This window comes from Aristolochia californica, unplaced genomic scaffold, assembly GCF_029961685.1.
Source record: "Aristolochia californica isolate CCGP_79_NKW_82.1479 unplaced genomic scaffold, dmAriCali1.0.hap1 SCAF_2, whole genome shotgun sequence".
Lineage (NCBI taxonomy): Eukaryota > Viridiplantae > Streptophyta > Magnoliopsida > Piperales > Aristolochiaceae > Aristolochia > Aristolochia californica.
The window spans coordinates 49,688,684-49,705,408 of NW_027181881.1; positions in this window are offsets into that span (position 1 = coordinate 49,688,684).

Genomic DNA, 16,725 nt, shown 5'->3' on the forward strand with positions numbered 1-16,725 from the left:
GAGAGGGAAACTTCTTCTCTTTCTCTCTTTTAAATAAAAATGGCCTTTTGTCTTCGCTTTCTCTTTTTAATTTTGGTTCCATTTTCCCTGTTTTTTAACTCCTTTGCCTTCGCTTCTTGTTGGATGTCCTCAGTGGGAAGATAAAAGCAATCACAACGCCAAAGGGACAACGTAACCAACCACCACTATGGCACCAACCTCATTGTTTCAGACAAATTGACGCCGTCCACGTGGCATCTTGTGGGCCCTTCTTGCAAGGCAAATCAATAAGTTGTTAGAGAGATTAGATGATTGGGATTTGAGATCTCACTTAGCACTAATCCACCATCACTACTGTCAACAATCCTCTTATTAAACTATTTAAGGAGTTAGGTTAATCGGTTCAGATGCCACACGTGGATGGCTGAGATCGTTCCGCGTTAACTACCTTTGGTGAATAATTAAAAGCTTGATTTTCTTCCTTGGTATTTCAATTCCATTATCGGAGAATCCCGTTTAGAGAATTGGGATATTTTTAGTCCCATAGATAGAAGAACACTAACCGAAATGCCCTTGCAAATGCCGTATTTTACTTTAGGAACCTCATCCTTGTCAAGAGAGCAGATACGAGAAGAAACTTTAAAATAATATCTCTAATAAATTTTTATATTTTGGAAGCTTCAGGCGGCTAGAGTGCACTACAAGGGTAATTATTGATATTTCATCTATCATGTTGTCCTCTTTCATCTCTTTTTGTCACAAGAGTGTAACAGAATTCCCATGAAACGCTACAACTGCTACATGAAAGCATTTAAATGCACAAAATTCTCACTCTGATGATGATGATGATCAGAAGACCTGAGGAGCCATTTGGAAGTTAAAGAGTGATTATTATTATCGGGACCCATCTGTGAAATAACAATTCCTACGGAAACTATCGGTACAAAAGCAATGAATGATTAATATCGGAGAAAAATGTCGTAACGGTCTCTGTCATGAATCATGTTCGAATGGATATATAGAGTTGTTCCCGCCTGAGAAGTGAGAAGCGATCGACTTGTCTCTGCACAGATGTGACCCACAAAGCTTTCACTTGGTTTGGCTATATCGGTGTCTGGATTAGAAAACCGACACGATATGGCGGATACGAATCCGATATGAGGGAGACTACCTTGGTGGGTTTTTCAAGAGAGTAATCATATTCTATCCCTTTGCCCATTGATAAGGATAAAGAGTAGATGAGCAGTTTATGGATTGGAAATATTCTCAATGATCAGGATTGAGGCGCCAAACGAGACTCTCACTTTTAACGTTAAAAGTAGGGTTGGGCAGGCAAAGAAAGGTGTGAATATTCTTCATCAGCTTCACGAGGCCTAGAGGATATGCTTAGTAGGCCCCACTGGAGGGGTCAACTACCTCGTGTCACTCTCTACACCTTTTAAAATCCTTCCCTATTTTTTTAATTTTATGCTCCCACTTTTCAACAGTTTTAAGGCTGCTAACTCCCATCATCTTCTCCACCTCATTAAATGGTGTTGAATCCCGATAAGCCTGCATTGAAATGGTAGGTCCCACCCGTGGAATTACATTCCTCACAGTAATGGAATTTATGGGTTAGGGGCACATTTCCTATTTGTTGTCAAGCATCATGGTTTCTTGTCATTGACCGCTACTACGTGGAAAAATGGGGAGACCAAAGTTTCATCATCAGGTAAAAAGGGTAAATAAATCTCTTCCCCTGGAAAGACTGAATCGGGACGCCTTTCTTTTCCAGAAATCCCACTAGAAGATGAAAGGTTTTTCTCTTTTGTCGAGCTCGATTTCCACCTTTCCTCTCCCGTTTCTCTTTTCTACGTAATTATGGTGGCCACCACCGTCGCTGTGAGCACTCCCCACTCACCGACACTTCCATTCCAGATGTCTCGCCACATGGATCGTTGAATGTTAGTGTTACATGTTTTAATCGGCGTCGTCTGCTCTTTTGAGCACGGTCAAGGGGTCCCACCTATATCTACCGTTTGGCTCGATCGGTTGCATAGCAACCCTCTCAAATTCTCAAACCCTAATATGGTCAAGTACTGGTACAGGACACGCTCGTTGGCCGACTCTATCGCTTCCTTCACCTTTCATTAACTCTAGAGTTAATCCCGGAACAGTTCCATCTTACTCCTTAGTTTAACTAGATATTTCTTTTCAGATTTGTCTTTTTCTTCTTATTTTCTTCGAGTGTTTCCGTGTGTAAACACGAAACACAAGAAGTTGCATTTTGGCCTTTACAGGTGGCTTCGACTTGTTTCATCATCTAATCACCCTAATTGTTGACAACATCGTTGTGTACAAGTTCCATCATCCTATGGATATTTTATTAAGATAAGTAATACTTAATTAACGGTGATCTGGGCGTCTCTGCAAATATTTTAATATGCGTTGTTAGAGAAGAAAATTCAAAGTTGCCATGCATTCCAAGAGAATGAACTTGTTTTGAATCTTCAAAACAAGACAGGTTCTATTTACCACCAGAGACCACTGCCCATTCACCTTCGCTATCAAACAAAGTAGAAGCTCTCGGGGGCGGGGGCGGGGTCTAGTCGTCTTATACGTCTAGTCTAGGCTTTTGGCAAATTAATATTTAATGTCCAAGCCATAGAGAGACGATAATAAAACTCGGCCTCTTATTTCTCGGTGAAAAACGTGTCCAGCGGTACTCCACTTCTCCTTCCCATAATCCAAGCCTCGGCATTTATTTGGAGGAGAGAAAAGAAGACCGTCAGATCGAAGAGGAGCCCACGCCCCCTTATCCGATGGCACAGACACGTTGAAGGACTGTCACGTAGCTAAGCGCACTAAATGGGGATTAGGCTGCAAGGGGCCCAGGACACCGGGCGTAACGTAAAGGGCTTGACGAGTGATGGGATGGTTGGTTGGACTTTTGTTGGCATCTGCAGGGGGAGGCGGTCCCCAGAGGAGGACAAGTCTGGATGCGAAGGAGGAGGCGAGATTCGGTCTAGCCGAGTGGGCCCCTCAGTCTCATCACTGAAAGGGTACCCTGTTCGGCACGTCGTTCCCAAGGGGCCCACGGGTTGGAAACGTCAAGACGGCGGCCAATGAAGGAAGAGCCTCGCGAAGATTAGAGTTCCAGGCTACGTCGTTTTCAGGACACGTGGCGAAGCTTGGCCTGCCCTGGCCTTCCTGCCCCCAACCTCGTATTATTGCAAGCCACACGGCCCGAACGCGGACAGAAAAGCTTTTGGCCCCTACCGTGGATGACCGTTTTACCCTTTGATACACCGACAAATTGCAAAGCCTTACCCCTGTCGTTTATTGCTTTCTTATCTTATCTATTAGATTCTGGGGGGCGTCTCTTTTCTTTATGTCGGGCCCACAGAAAAGGAGGTGGTGGGTCCGAAAGCCGGGTGTTGAATAATTTAGCAGCCATGGAAAAAAAAAACACCCAACAAAAAGTGGGTGTGGTGAGTCCTCTGTCACGAGATGAGAAGTTTCTTACAATGACCGACTCGACCCCCCCCCCCCCCCCCCCCCCTTGTGTGCTTCTTCTTCAATCTCCTTCGTCAATGCACGTCACCTGTTTTTCCCTCCCAAAGAGGTTCCAAAATATCCCAATGACCACCAGCACAGATTTGAATTTTATAAAATAATTACCGTTTCGAGAAATTAGACGGCACCCTTTGATTGGCAAATCTGACTCCATAGGTTAGGGAAGATACTTTTTTTCGGTACACTCAGATTGAAAAGCCATGATAAGGGCATTTACGTCATTCAACTGCAAGTGTGACGGGAGAAAAGGCCCCACGTGTGAACGCACGCGCACGCGAGTGTGTGTCGGAGTCAGGTTGCTTTTCATCTTCCCACAAGGAAAAGGGCCATGACTTTTCCTTTGTTGCCATCATTCACTCCCCTTTTAAGGGAGGTGAAGACGGAGAAGTGAAATTGATGTAGTTATTATCCTTTCACTTCAGACTTCAAAAGGCTACACGTGCGAGTGAGATGACTGGCATGTGAAAGCCCACGTCCCTCAGTTTGATGTCCCCTAGCATCACGCCTCCACCTTGTAAGCAAGGTGGTAAGGTTGCAGGGCACACGAGTAGAATAATAATGGCCAATTTGCGTAGTCGAGTTCGAATGGAACTGGATTCCAACATGCCTCATTCGTATCCAATCTAAAGATTTCCAAGTTGCACCCGTTGTTATCTTAATTTGCTAATAATGGAACTCATCCTTAATTACACTTTAAACTCTTCCTCTTGTCAATTATTTGTCCGTATGAGACATTTCATGTTAATCATGTAGTCGCTAGAAGACATAAAATAAAAAGGTCACTACCCTTCTTCTTCTCATCTTAGCTTCTTGAGTGGGACCCCTTGGAGGGGGGCAAACAATTAATGGAATAAAATGATTTCCACCAAACTAATCTCCATCATGATGCTAACTCATTATTTTTTGTCTTAGCATCTACCAAAGCCCCATTATTATTATTATTTCGGTAGCTCAACTTTAAATGAAACGAGGAGATGAATCTGAAGATTTCATTGATTAGTGTTTTCTACTTTGTAGGTTTAAAAAGAAATGGATGTGACCTCAATGGAGCTTCCTTTCTTTCATTTTTTTTATTTTCTCCAAAGATGAAAGTAGAGAGGAATATAATCGCTTAATCAGTAGATGGAGACCACTCACGCTTCATTTTCCAACTCCGAAGACAGGATACTTTTTGAATAATAAAATCATCCTTATCAAATATCAGATACCCCATTTCTTTTATCTTGTATTTTTTACTTTTTTTTTTTCTTTCTTTCTTGTGAATTTTGATTTGCTGAACTGGTAGAGGAAAATGCAAATGATGGGAGCACTGAGAGAAAGATATGAACTGATTATATTATTATTAATAGAGTTGCAATTGCTAAGTGTCTCTTCATCGCCACCTTTCTCTTTCTTTCATTTGGAATTGATGCTTGGATTTGGGAGCAGAGAGTGCTCGGGAAAGCATAGACAAGCCCTACATCGGGAGGAAGGTAAAGATCTCGAAAAAGATGGAGCCGTCTCTCTTTCAAGATCATGAAAGAGGGTCGCACTCCCCACTCCCATGTTGTTGCTCTTCTCGATCTCCCCCAATATTATTTTAGTATTGACATGCCCCTTCCAATAAAAGAAAGCTCTTTGATTTTCATCTACGTAGGTAGTCAAATCGAGGCTCTCTATACTCGTGGTGGCGTCAGGCGACTGTGTATATATATAAAAATGAACGGGCCTGATAGGCCACTTTCTGGGTTCCCATCATGAGATGCCATTATCCTTGTCTCGCTTCGATCCCGCATGTTCATGGCTTTCCCTGCAACTGTTTTTATATTTATACGTGTCTACTTCTACCATCTACATCATATTCGTTGGATTATTGATTAACAATCCCCGTCCGGTAATGGTAACTTTTTAAAAAAAAAAAAAAAAAAAATGGAGTAGATGGGTGGTTCCGTGGAAGTGTCCTACTCTGCAGACATGGTGACAATTGTAGCCATGATCTGACGCTGAAAACCTCACTGATAAGCCAAACCCAGGAGCGGAGGAGGGGTTCCAACGTTGAAGCCTAAAACGAACCGATTGGAAATTCTCTGAGAAGCTTGATGAGATGGTTAGAACATAGAAATCATCCGGGGACAACTCTCGTCAGGGATGTAACTTCCAATCCAACAGTTGCTGCCGCGGTTGGTCATGGTCAATTCTTCAGAGAAAATCGAGCGTCCTACTTCAATGAAAGCTATGTGAGTCAATCTCTGACGCATAAGCACGAACAGTTGATATCCTCGAAAAGTACCCATCAAGAAAGGGTCTACACGCTCCAGTCCTACAATTGATTGAAACTTTTCACATTTATCAGTAATGTCCAATTGGTAGGGGAAAGAATAAATGACAGTGATAATGCCTGTAACTAATTTCACAAAAATTGGTGCAGCGGATTCGTCTTGTCAAAATTACTTCCCTATCTTCTTCGGAAGCTGCCTCCAGGCTGCAGCGACAAACTGTCCCTGTGCATGGAAAGGAATGGCGGTGGAGCTTAAAATCTGGACGTACTGCCAACGACAGCTTTCATGGCATTGAAGGACAGGACACCCCAGCATCCTGACGAAGGAGAAGGGTTGAAGTCGCGCGTTGTACCTATAAACCCCATTTAACAGTGTCCCCTTTTTTCGTTCCATCGTGTGTTTGACAAGGGTTAATGTTAATGAACTTCGTCTGGTTTGAAACCGTGACATCTTTAAAGAGAGACGAAAGAGAGGAAGATGACATCTTTAAAATGAGTTTTGGGTTAAGCTGTCATAGTCTTTCCTTTTAACAAGTGAACACTTTCATCTTTACAATAATGTCGGTATCACAGAAGAATGAACTGCCTTTTCTATGCTTTATTCTCTGAGGAATTAAAAAAATATTGAATTGATTTTGTCAAATTGCTTGCCGGTTGCAACAAACAGGTCGCTCTGGTGGTTGCCACCAGCTTAATGCTACTTCTGTAGCTCTCATGGAATAATGACACTCTCATTAACTAGCTCACCAGCCTCTTGTGCCTCTTGTACCAATAGTTGCATCTCCTACTATGAAAAATAACATTAGTCAATTATAATCTTACTTAAATAAAATATATTATTTATAAGAAAGTTATACTTATATATTGTTCTTTAAATCTATTAGTCCACCTTTACTCGGATTGATGAGTAATTTGAAATTTCTCAATATCATACCAATTTGTACCCTACATATTTAGAAGGAAATGTGCATGTAAATATAGTACATTAGTATTACATTTGAAAGAAAATATATTTCAAATCATATACACCATCTCCTCTCTAATATGTATAAAACACTTCCACCACATCGTATATCTAACATTTTGACATTTACACCGGAATGTCTCTACAAATGAAAATTAAACATGAGTAATATAAAAATAGTTTAGATTTTAAAACACAATCCCAAGAAATCTAATCAAGCTGATCATCTTCCCATGAAACACATCCATGCACAACCATTGCCAATCCTCGAGGGAATCTACCATGTAAAGAGTGGACAGTGTTGTGAGGTCACCTCTGCGCTCTATATACCATGCACGTTCAACAATCCAATTTTGTCGAAATGCAGCACCTAATATAAAATGTATGACAGTTTGTACCCTCACATTACTGTTCATATTAACAACAAACATCTCTTATAGCAAAAAATATTATCAAACTTAACATTGTAAGCTAGACAAAATAAAAGCAACATGAAATTGAGTAATTTGTAGTACCTCAACAGAAGGATTCAAACAAGGAATTTGATATTTGGTGAAGGCTTTGAACTTTTCAACCTCCATATAACCATTTAGGACATGACCCACCCAATGAGTGAAAGTGGACAAAAGAGTCTTGATGCCCTCCTATGTCAATCTCTAAAATCTACTGGGATCCCTTCTCAAGGTCCCTCATGAGATCATCAACTCTAGAGCCCTTGCCTGGGCCTCATGATCACCTCACTTGTGAGGAAACGAATCGAGAGGATGTGGAAGGCAATGGTGTGGATGTATTTATATACACAAACATAAATTATTATTGGCAAACACTGATTTAATATGGAGTAAAAACAATTAGTTAAATTTTATGCTATGTCTCTAGGATAAGATTGTCCCCACACATAACTCACTATCATGTATTTAGATGGTGGCTCCATCAAATCCATTGCCTAAAATAAATGCATGGTGTGAGACCGGTGGTAGCCTAGGTGGACGAGGAGGCATGATATCACATGAAGTATATTTATAACATCATTAGTGTTATTTCTAAAAAATAACACTTTTGATGTTTTAAATAAATTACTTTACATAAACTAACGTTGTAGATCCACGGAATAAATATTTATATTCATTATCGTCTAACAACATTATATATCTTCGTCGTTTTCTTTCCTCTCTTTAACATCTTCTATTTCTTCTCTTGTTTCTTCTTCTTCTTTATCGTACTTGTCCTTTACCTCAACCTCCTCTTCTTCGATAATATTCTCTTATTGTCTTCACCTCAACCACTAATACACTGATACGATTTGGAGGAACATCTGACTTTGTCTATGAGCCAACATCAACGTCCACTTAGTCAACATGGAGGTTTACATTTGATAACTCCTATTGGTAGGTAGTCGTTTCATTAGGTGTGGATATTTGTTGTTTTACATCAAACACATTCTTCATAACCACATTCTAAACTACTCGCCATGAACCACTATTTTTTGGCTCTTTCATGTAACACACTTGTTCGGTTTGAAATACCAATGCAAAAGGATTAGCAATGCACTAAATTTATGAGATATTAACACTATTAAAATACCCATTTGACATAATATAATGTGTGCTATTGTTTGTATCAATCTACTTGCACCTGGGCACATAAGCAAAATTATTGTCCAAGTATTGTAATTCAATTATATCAATTACGACCCAATAATAATCAAGACAATTATCTTTATAGTACTCCTTTACAACTATGTCGCTGTTTTGAGTCCTATGTTTCCCTCGAGTTGATCAGTGTGGATATGGATGTCATTAACAATATAACTCGAACAGTTGTTATTTGATATAGGACCCATTCCAGTAAGTTAGATATCATTGTTAATTTAAAGTTAGCCACAAACTACTAGAATTTTAACCTATAATAGATTAGATGGCATAAAAAATATTCATTAAACCCAATGATTATGAGCTCATATAGTTGATTAACACAGGTAACTTTTTGTTTAAACCAAACAACGAACTATTATTCATGTTGCTGATCTATGTTAGTTATAGCCTCATTTTAAAAATCTTCTCTCTATTTATTGTATAATAGAAATAGTAAATGATATACAATTATATTCAATAACTAAACCTACAATATGAAATGAACATGTATTTACCAGATGTATTTTTCGATCTCATCACAATTATTAAGTACAACTCACAACATCTTTTTATACAACTTCGTGTTCAAGATGAATTCTATTTGATGTATTTTTCAATCTTATCTAAGAGAGAATTTAGAAAACTTCTAAATCAATTATAATCTTATCTTCTGAAGATTCTTTAACAAAGGAAAGTAAAATTTCTAGGAATTCATCAAAAGAAGGAAAGTTGGACTCCCATTTCTTACCTTATTTCCAATTTTTCCCTAAAGCTCCTATGCCCCTATGCATGTACATGGGTCCACACGTGTGCCACTTTTTCTCACGCTTCTTCTTCCTTCTTTTTTGATTTTTTTTTTAAGGATTTTGAGGTTCCTATCACAATATTAACATTTGCAATTGAATCTTTTGGTACAAGTTCTATTTCATACCCGATATTTTCAATTTGCGAAGACACCTCTTAATCAGGTACATCCATTGATATTATACCAAACCACATAATAGTGCTTCTTGAGGTAGATAACGTGTCAAATGGACCATTATATCCAAAAAGAGGGTGAAAATAGTTTTCCAATTTGCACAAGATCACCAAGATGTCTTTCTGTAGTTTTTCAGTGCTTCCACTCTTCTAAGTGTTTGTGATACAACTCTCTAAAGAATAATTCCAACTCAATGATTTGAGTAACGGTATTTGTTAGATAACCACATAACTCCAATGGAAGCAAATGTCGCATCATTATGTGACAATAGTGACTCTTTAAGCCCAATATGTTTGGGGATCCACCCTAATAAAATGCAATATATTTTAAGCAAACCCATCTAAGAACTTAATGCTACAAACCCATGTGCAGCAAAATCATATTTTCTTTTGTTCATACAATGTCTACGATGCATGAGGTTCATAAATCGAATTATTCTCTTCTCAAATACAATTCCTTTTTTATTCCTATATCTTCTAAGTCAAGTTTTGCATCCACTTAATCTTTCATTTAACCATTTACGTTCAAAAGTGTGTCTAAAACACTGTCGCACATGTTTTTTATATGTGTGACGTCTAAATTATGTTTTATCTCAACTTCAACCGATAACTCAACTCAAAAAATATACTTCCAAAAGTAAAAAGTAAAAGAAACCAGTGGTCAAATATGTGTATACAACTGTCAAATATTAAAATAAAATACATGGATGTACTCATTAAACATTAAAGGAAGCATATTTTCAATGGTTTAAGTACCAATGTCAAACAAATGAAAGACAAGAATGTACTCATTAAATATGTATCCAAAGGACTATTTAGGGTGAGAGGGTTTTACGATTCTGATTTGGGACCTAACTTGGACACATAAAAGTGCAAATCGGATTCGACCATGTCGGATCGGGATTCACTGTTTTGATGACCAGATTGGTGCAAGTAAATCACTCATAGTCGCTAAGACATTACTCTGAAGTGTCCTCCTCCACCACCGTGTCCCTCTAAAGGACAACGACTCTCAAGTGGTAGAGAAATATATGACATTAATAGGGGGAAGTAACATGAATGTAATAATAAGTTTCTCCGTCATGGACTCCAAACAACAAATAATTTTGAAATTTTTGACGGGGATGAAGTTCCTCCGTCATGGACTCTGAACCAAAAATAATTTTGATAGTTTTGACAGGGATGAAGTTCCACCGTCATGGACTCCCAACCACAAATAATATTGATATTTTTTATGGGAATTAAGTTCCTCCGTCATGGACTCCCAACCATAAATAATTTTGAAATTTTTTACGGGGAATAAGTTCCTCTGTCATGGACTCCCAACCACAAATATTTTTGACTGGAACAAATAAATAATGGTATAAGCTACCTCTTCTTCAATAATAATGTCTCATCAAAAGAGACAAAATAGCAGTAGCTGAAATGGGTTTGGGCCCATTTAACATGAACCGAAATAATCCTTGAAAAATTACCCATGAAATAATCCAATGCAAATATTTGTTCTAAATAATATATTAACCAAAGCATAATTTGTCAATACTTTAAAAATAATAATCTAGCTAGAGAAAAAATTTATCGAGTCGCGCCGAAATATGTATAAACTTGGGCGTATATACCGAGGTAGAAAATAAGTGGCCCGAGTTAGATTGACCCGGACATGAGTTCACACGGACCGAGTTGATCCGAGTTGACTCGGTCTGGCTGGTGCAGAAACAGTAAGTCTCGGTTCGGTTGGGAACTCGGTCTGGCCCGAGTTGAGCTGGTCCAAGCGCTGAACTGTTGATAAATTTTTCCTAACTTTGGAAAATTTATCAACAATGCCTTCGTCTTCCTCTCACACCGAACAACTCGAAATAGAGGAAACTTTTTGAATAACAACAACGTTCGGACCGAGGATCCCGCAGTAGCAGCCAGAAAAAAGGAAACTCCAGAGAACAATTTTGGAGTTTACGAAATATCATCTTTCCGGCATACGGCAACCGTATCATCTTCCCCGTAGTCGAAGGACTCTCGGCGTAAACAGAGCTCGAAAACGGCAATTCGGCGTCATCGTCCTCCCACGGAAACCATGCAGCAGAATTTTTCTCGGAGTCTCGGGTGCAGAGTCGTCTTCTACAGCGACGGTGGTCGTCTTCCCCGTCAGCCGAACAAGGTGGAACAACAACGCGCAAACAGCTCTCTGCAGTCTTCTTCTTCTTCTTCAGCAGCGGCAAACAGAGAGTGTTGGGTAACGGGCTGTATTTTTGCTGCTCCCCAACGGCTCTTGGAGCTCGCTGTCTTACTGGAGGCACCATGAGAATCCACATCTGACAAACCATTCTCCAAAGCACGCACTAGGTTCTCTAAGTTATTTCAAGTCACAGTGGTCAGACCAGCAAGCTTAGTGCGAAACTCATTGAAATATTTGGTCTGTGAACCCTCATCATCAGCAAAACACTGCAATTCGTTCTCAGCACATTGATGAAGCTGCTCTAGTAAACAGAACATACTCTCGGAAACTTTCCTCAAGCTCGCTCGCTCTCTCGCTTCGGTGAAACTCTCCACGTTGAAGCGAGAGAGAAGAAACCAAAAAAAAAAAAAAAAAACATTGATGGCTTGAACTAAGCGGCCTTCGAAGGTATCAAAATTTTAATTGATGGCAGAGATAACTAGTAGGAAGGCAATACGATTTAATCAAGGGAAGCAAAAATAAAATAAAAAATAATGCACGACACTAAGAGATAAAAGGAAAAAAAATACTAACAACCTTCTTAAACTTAAAAAACCATAGTCAAGAGTCCTGAAAATCAAAACTCAGGACTCCATAAATTTAGCTCATGGAGAAAAAGGGAAAGAAGGGTTATGGAATTGATTATCCTTACCCTCCCCCTGAAGCTCTATTTATATATTTATGAAACTATTATATTACAATAATACCCCTGAACTTAGGGTTTAGGGTTTTAACCCTGGAACATTAGCTTAATTACATCAATGTCATATCTATGAGATGACCTTTTATTTACCATCCTGCCATCTTGTATGTGGGCCTATGGGTCTTCCCCTTGATATGTGGGCCTTGAGCCCGTCTTCTATTTTTCTTGGATGCTTAGGTCTTTTTTGGTTTTAAGGGTTTAAGCCCATCTTCTAATACACTTAGATTTGTGAGTCTTCCTTGATCGTGTGGGTTTGGGCCCTGTCTTCTAACAGGCTAGAATAAAAAAATCAGTCCCTCCATATAACCTGATTCACCCAATCCAAAATCCAAACTGACTTGTCCAAGTCACATATCGACTTGACAAGTCTGAAAATCATGGGAGTGAGGAATAAGGGACTAAGTTACCTTTTAAAGAATGAAAAAAACGTACAAAAGAATTCTCCATCCAGCTATAACATGTCACCTATGATATCCTCACCATTTATTTATGTAACTTAATGTAATCAAATAATTCAAAATTCTATAATTTAATATTTAAAATATTTTATGATATTATTTTAATTTAATTAATTAATAATATATTTTAAATAAGTTTAGTTAATAATATTTTATTTATAATTTAAAATATGAATATGATAAAATATTAATATAAAAAATCTAAGAATAAACTCTTATTAACTAATCTTTATGTCGATTATTTTGATAGATTTAATTAATTACATTAATTTATATATTTAATATATATAAATTCCAATTGTTACACTGATTAATAAGTTTATATTATTAAATCTCAAAGACCATTACCAAAATTTTAATAAAAAATTAGTATAAAAATGTTAAATTCACTAACAACTCGATAGACAAAAAAAATTCTTCTCTTGCATAGTAGTGAACATATGTTAGGGTTTACTATGTCTCCTCTTTATGTGAGTAAGGAACAAAATCTCCCTTTTATTCCCATACCAACATATATAATCTTTTGTAGTGTCTCTCTATGGTCTATACTCTTCTTTGATAATAATAGTTCTCCTTGTCCTCCTAAGATGCCATTAGATGATTGCCTACGAGAAATTTCAAGTCAACTACCACAAAATTTTCCATCTAAGACTTCATTTTTACTACTGATCACCCTCCTATACAATATGTCGACCCTTTTGATGTTAGTAAGCTACATTCCCTCCAATTATGTTTGGTCCTCCTTTTGATGATATACCCCATAGCTCTTAGCAAGGGAATCCTGCCTTGCACTCGAACTTCTTCTACTCTTACTCCACTCTCAAATTTCTTGTCCTCTCATCAGTTGTTCCCTAGCTATTGTCTTTTTTTGTTATCATTTAATTTGTGTCGATTCATTAGTCATATCAGAAAGTCCTCAAGCATCTAGGGTGGAAAGCAACTATGGAGAAAGTGACAATAACCTTATATGAAAATGAAATATGGGATCTTATTCCACTCCTTGAGTACAAAAAGTTGTGGGATGTAAGCAGGTTCACAAATAAGCACAGTGCAGGTAGTAGCATTATAGGGTTGAAGACCAGATTAGTAGGAAAAGCGTGTTATAGTATTGATTATGAGGAGACAATCTCTCCAGTTGCCAAACTTAATTTTGTTCACATTCTTCTCTCTATTGTTGCCAATTTGAAATGGTCTCACCATCAACTTGATGTCAAATATGTTTTTCTCAAAGAAGACTTTCAAAAAGAGGTGTACAACGATCAACAACCCGGTTTTGTGGTTGAGGGGGGTTGGTGTGCAAATAGGAGAAATCCTTGTATGGGTGGAAATACTTCCCTCGAATCTGGTTCTGATAAATTTAGCAAAGTCGTGATTATGTATGTAGGGGTGGCATGACTAGTAAATAAGGAGTACTTCCATAGAGATGGCATAAAATTTAATTATGAAAATTTGTATATATCCTTTTTTGTCTTTTTCCTTTTGAATCGTGTAGTACTAAGGGCATTGTTGTCATTGTAAACACATTTTCACAACTATAAATACAACCTTAAGGCATAGGGGAGAGCATTCAAGCCTCTTCCTCTTGGCTCAAATTTGTCCATATACATCTATCTTTTTCCAAAAAAAAATTGTTCCATGGTTTTTTCTGTCCTCTCTCCCAAGAATTGGAATTCTTCTCTTCTCTCCTTCCCTTGAGATCTCTTGTGTTTATGTATTGGCCTTAGAAATTAACATGGTATCAAGGTGGGCAAAGATCTTACACGAAATAGGAGAAGAAGATGGAGAAGAAAGGAAGGTAGAAGAACAAAAAGAAAAAGAAGAGGAAAAAGAATAAGACTAAAGGGAAAAATGAACGGTTTGTTCCAACATGACTGGTATTGTATATAGAGAATTATATCACAAAATAAAGCTATGCAAGTCTACTTTCTATTTCAATAAAACCATGTCTAAATTCTAATATTTATAGAGAGAGATAACCACATTGGAAGAATCAAATGTCATGTTAGTAACCTATTGCATGCGAAAATCCAAATTTACAGTGATTTTTTCTTCATTTTAAGTTGTTAATGTTAGTTAAGTTTCCTACATTTTTTTAGTCTAGTCAAGATTTTGCCAACTTGAGTACCTTTTTTTCCTTGAAATTTTCCTTTCTTTAATCTCACATTATATTAGTTTCCTTAAGAGAAGTCCTTCCCTAAATGAATTTAGTTTTCTTTTTTATTAAGTCTAAAATTTTTGAATTAGAAAGTCTTGTTTCCTCATTCTAAATTTCAAATATTAGTATCCTAAAACTCCCTTATTCCAGAATTTATTTCTTGAATTTTTTATTTCGAAATTGGCCAAGTTGTATTAAAAAGTAATTGCCTTATATGAGAAGTCTATTTTTAGAAAGCTTCCATTATTGTGTTCTTTCTCAAAACTTTCTAATATGAGATTTTTTTAAGTTTCCTTAATCATCATGTTCGTAGAGGAATTATTCTTTGAGGTCATACTTGGTCAAACTTGTTTGTGAGTTTTACAGTTCTATAGTTAGTCTCCTTCTAAATTTATTACCGTTGTGTTTATTTTCTCTTCCTTTCATGCCCCATAACCCTTTTACTCGGTTACCTTTCTCTTATTACCTCTTTTTTTACTCTTGTTCACCCTTTTAAATCAACGACTTGTTAAGTGCTTAGGTATATATGTGTTTTTAAATCTATTGAGATTTTTTTTATTGGAAGCCCTAAGTGGGTTTTTATATCCTTTGAATAATAAGCATTACCTTGTTTAGTGATTATTATTACTATTTTCTTCGAAATCTTTTGACGTTGGTTTCAACTCCTACTTTATCACCCATATTTTTTACTTTTTGAGAGTGTGTCTGGTTGAATACATATCCTTGGGACATCTTGATGGAGAAGATAATTACCTTGAGGGAGGAGGTAATTACTATAACTATTTTTTCGTTTCAATCTGGGAGGTCCCCGATTGAGGAGGAAAATAGATGGAGAAGTAGGAAGGATGGGGAAGGTAAAAGAATCTACCATGACTTATTCTACAAGTTGAATCAGGTTAGGTGACATTCATTACTCTATTGATTTGATATACATCATCTTCTTATTTCTTTACATGTAAGAATTTAGATTGGAAGTCAAGTGTGGCAGTGGTTGTGCCTCTTTCTAAATTCCATATTTTAGAAAAAAGAAGAAATATAATCTACAAATGAGAATTCCACTTGTTACATTAATCAAATTTTATGTGACTAAATTATCCATATAACAGGCATAATAAGATGAGAAGAATATGAAGATTACAAGCAAAATGTGAATAAATACAAAATGAATCAAAGAAAGACAATCAAAATTTTTTTTTTAATCACACAAATTTCTTAACCAAGATTATTTTCAAAGTGAAGTTACAAACACCAGTTTGAGTGAGAGTATAAAAAGACACCCACATGTGTATGGGTGGCATGTCTAATAAATAAGGAAAACTTTCATAGAGATAGCATAAAATTGTAATTATGTAAGTTTGTGTATGTCTTTTTTCCTTTTGAATAATGTAGCCCTAAGGGCATTGTAGTCATTGTAAACACCTTCCCACAATTATAAATATAATCTCATGGCATGAGGTAGAGCATTCAAGCATCTTCCTCTTGACTCAAATTCGTTCTTACGCCTCTCTCTCTCTTTTCCTCATTTTTTTCTTCCATGGTTTCTTCTCTCGTCTCTCCCAAGAGCTAGAATTTCTTTCTTTCTTCCTTCCCTTGAGATCTCTTGTGTTTATGTGTCAACCCTAAAAATCAACAAGTTTTTTAAATGTGTTTTGGATCATTTTAATTTTTATAAAGCATACTGCAAATGGAGTAATACTTATGGCAATGTATGCAAATGATATTATCTTGACGGTGAGTCATCCAAATAAAATTCAACAAGGGGAAGATGGGCTATGTAGAGAGTTTCAAACAAAGGACTTGGACCTACTTAAATACTTAGAATTGAATTGC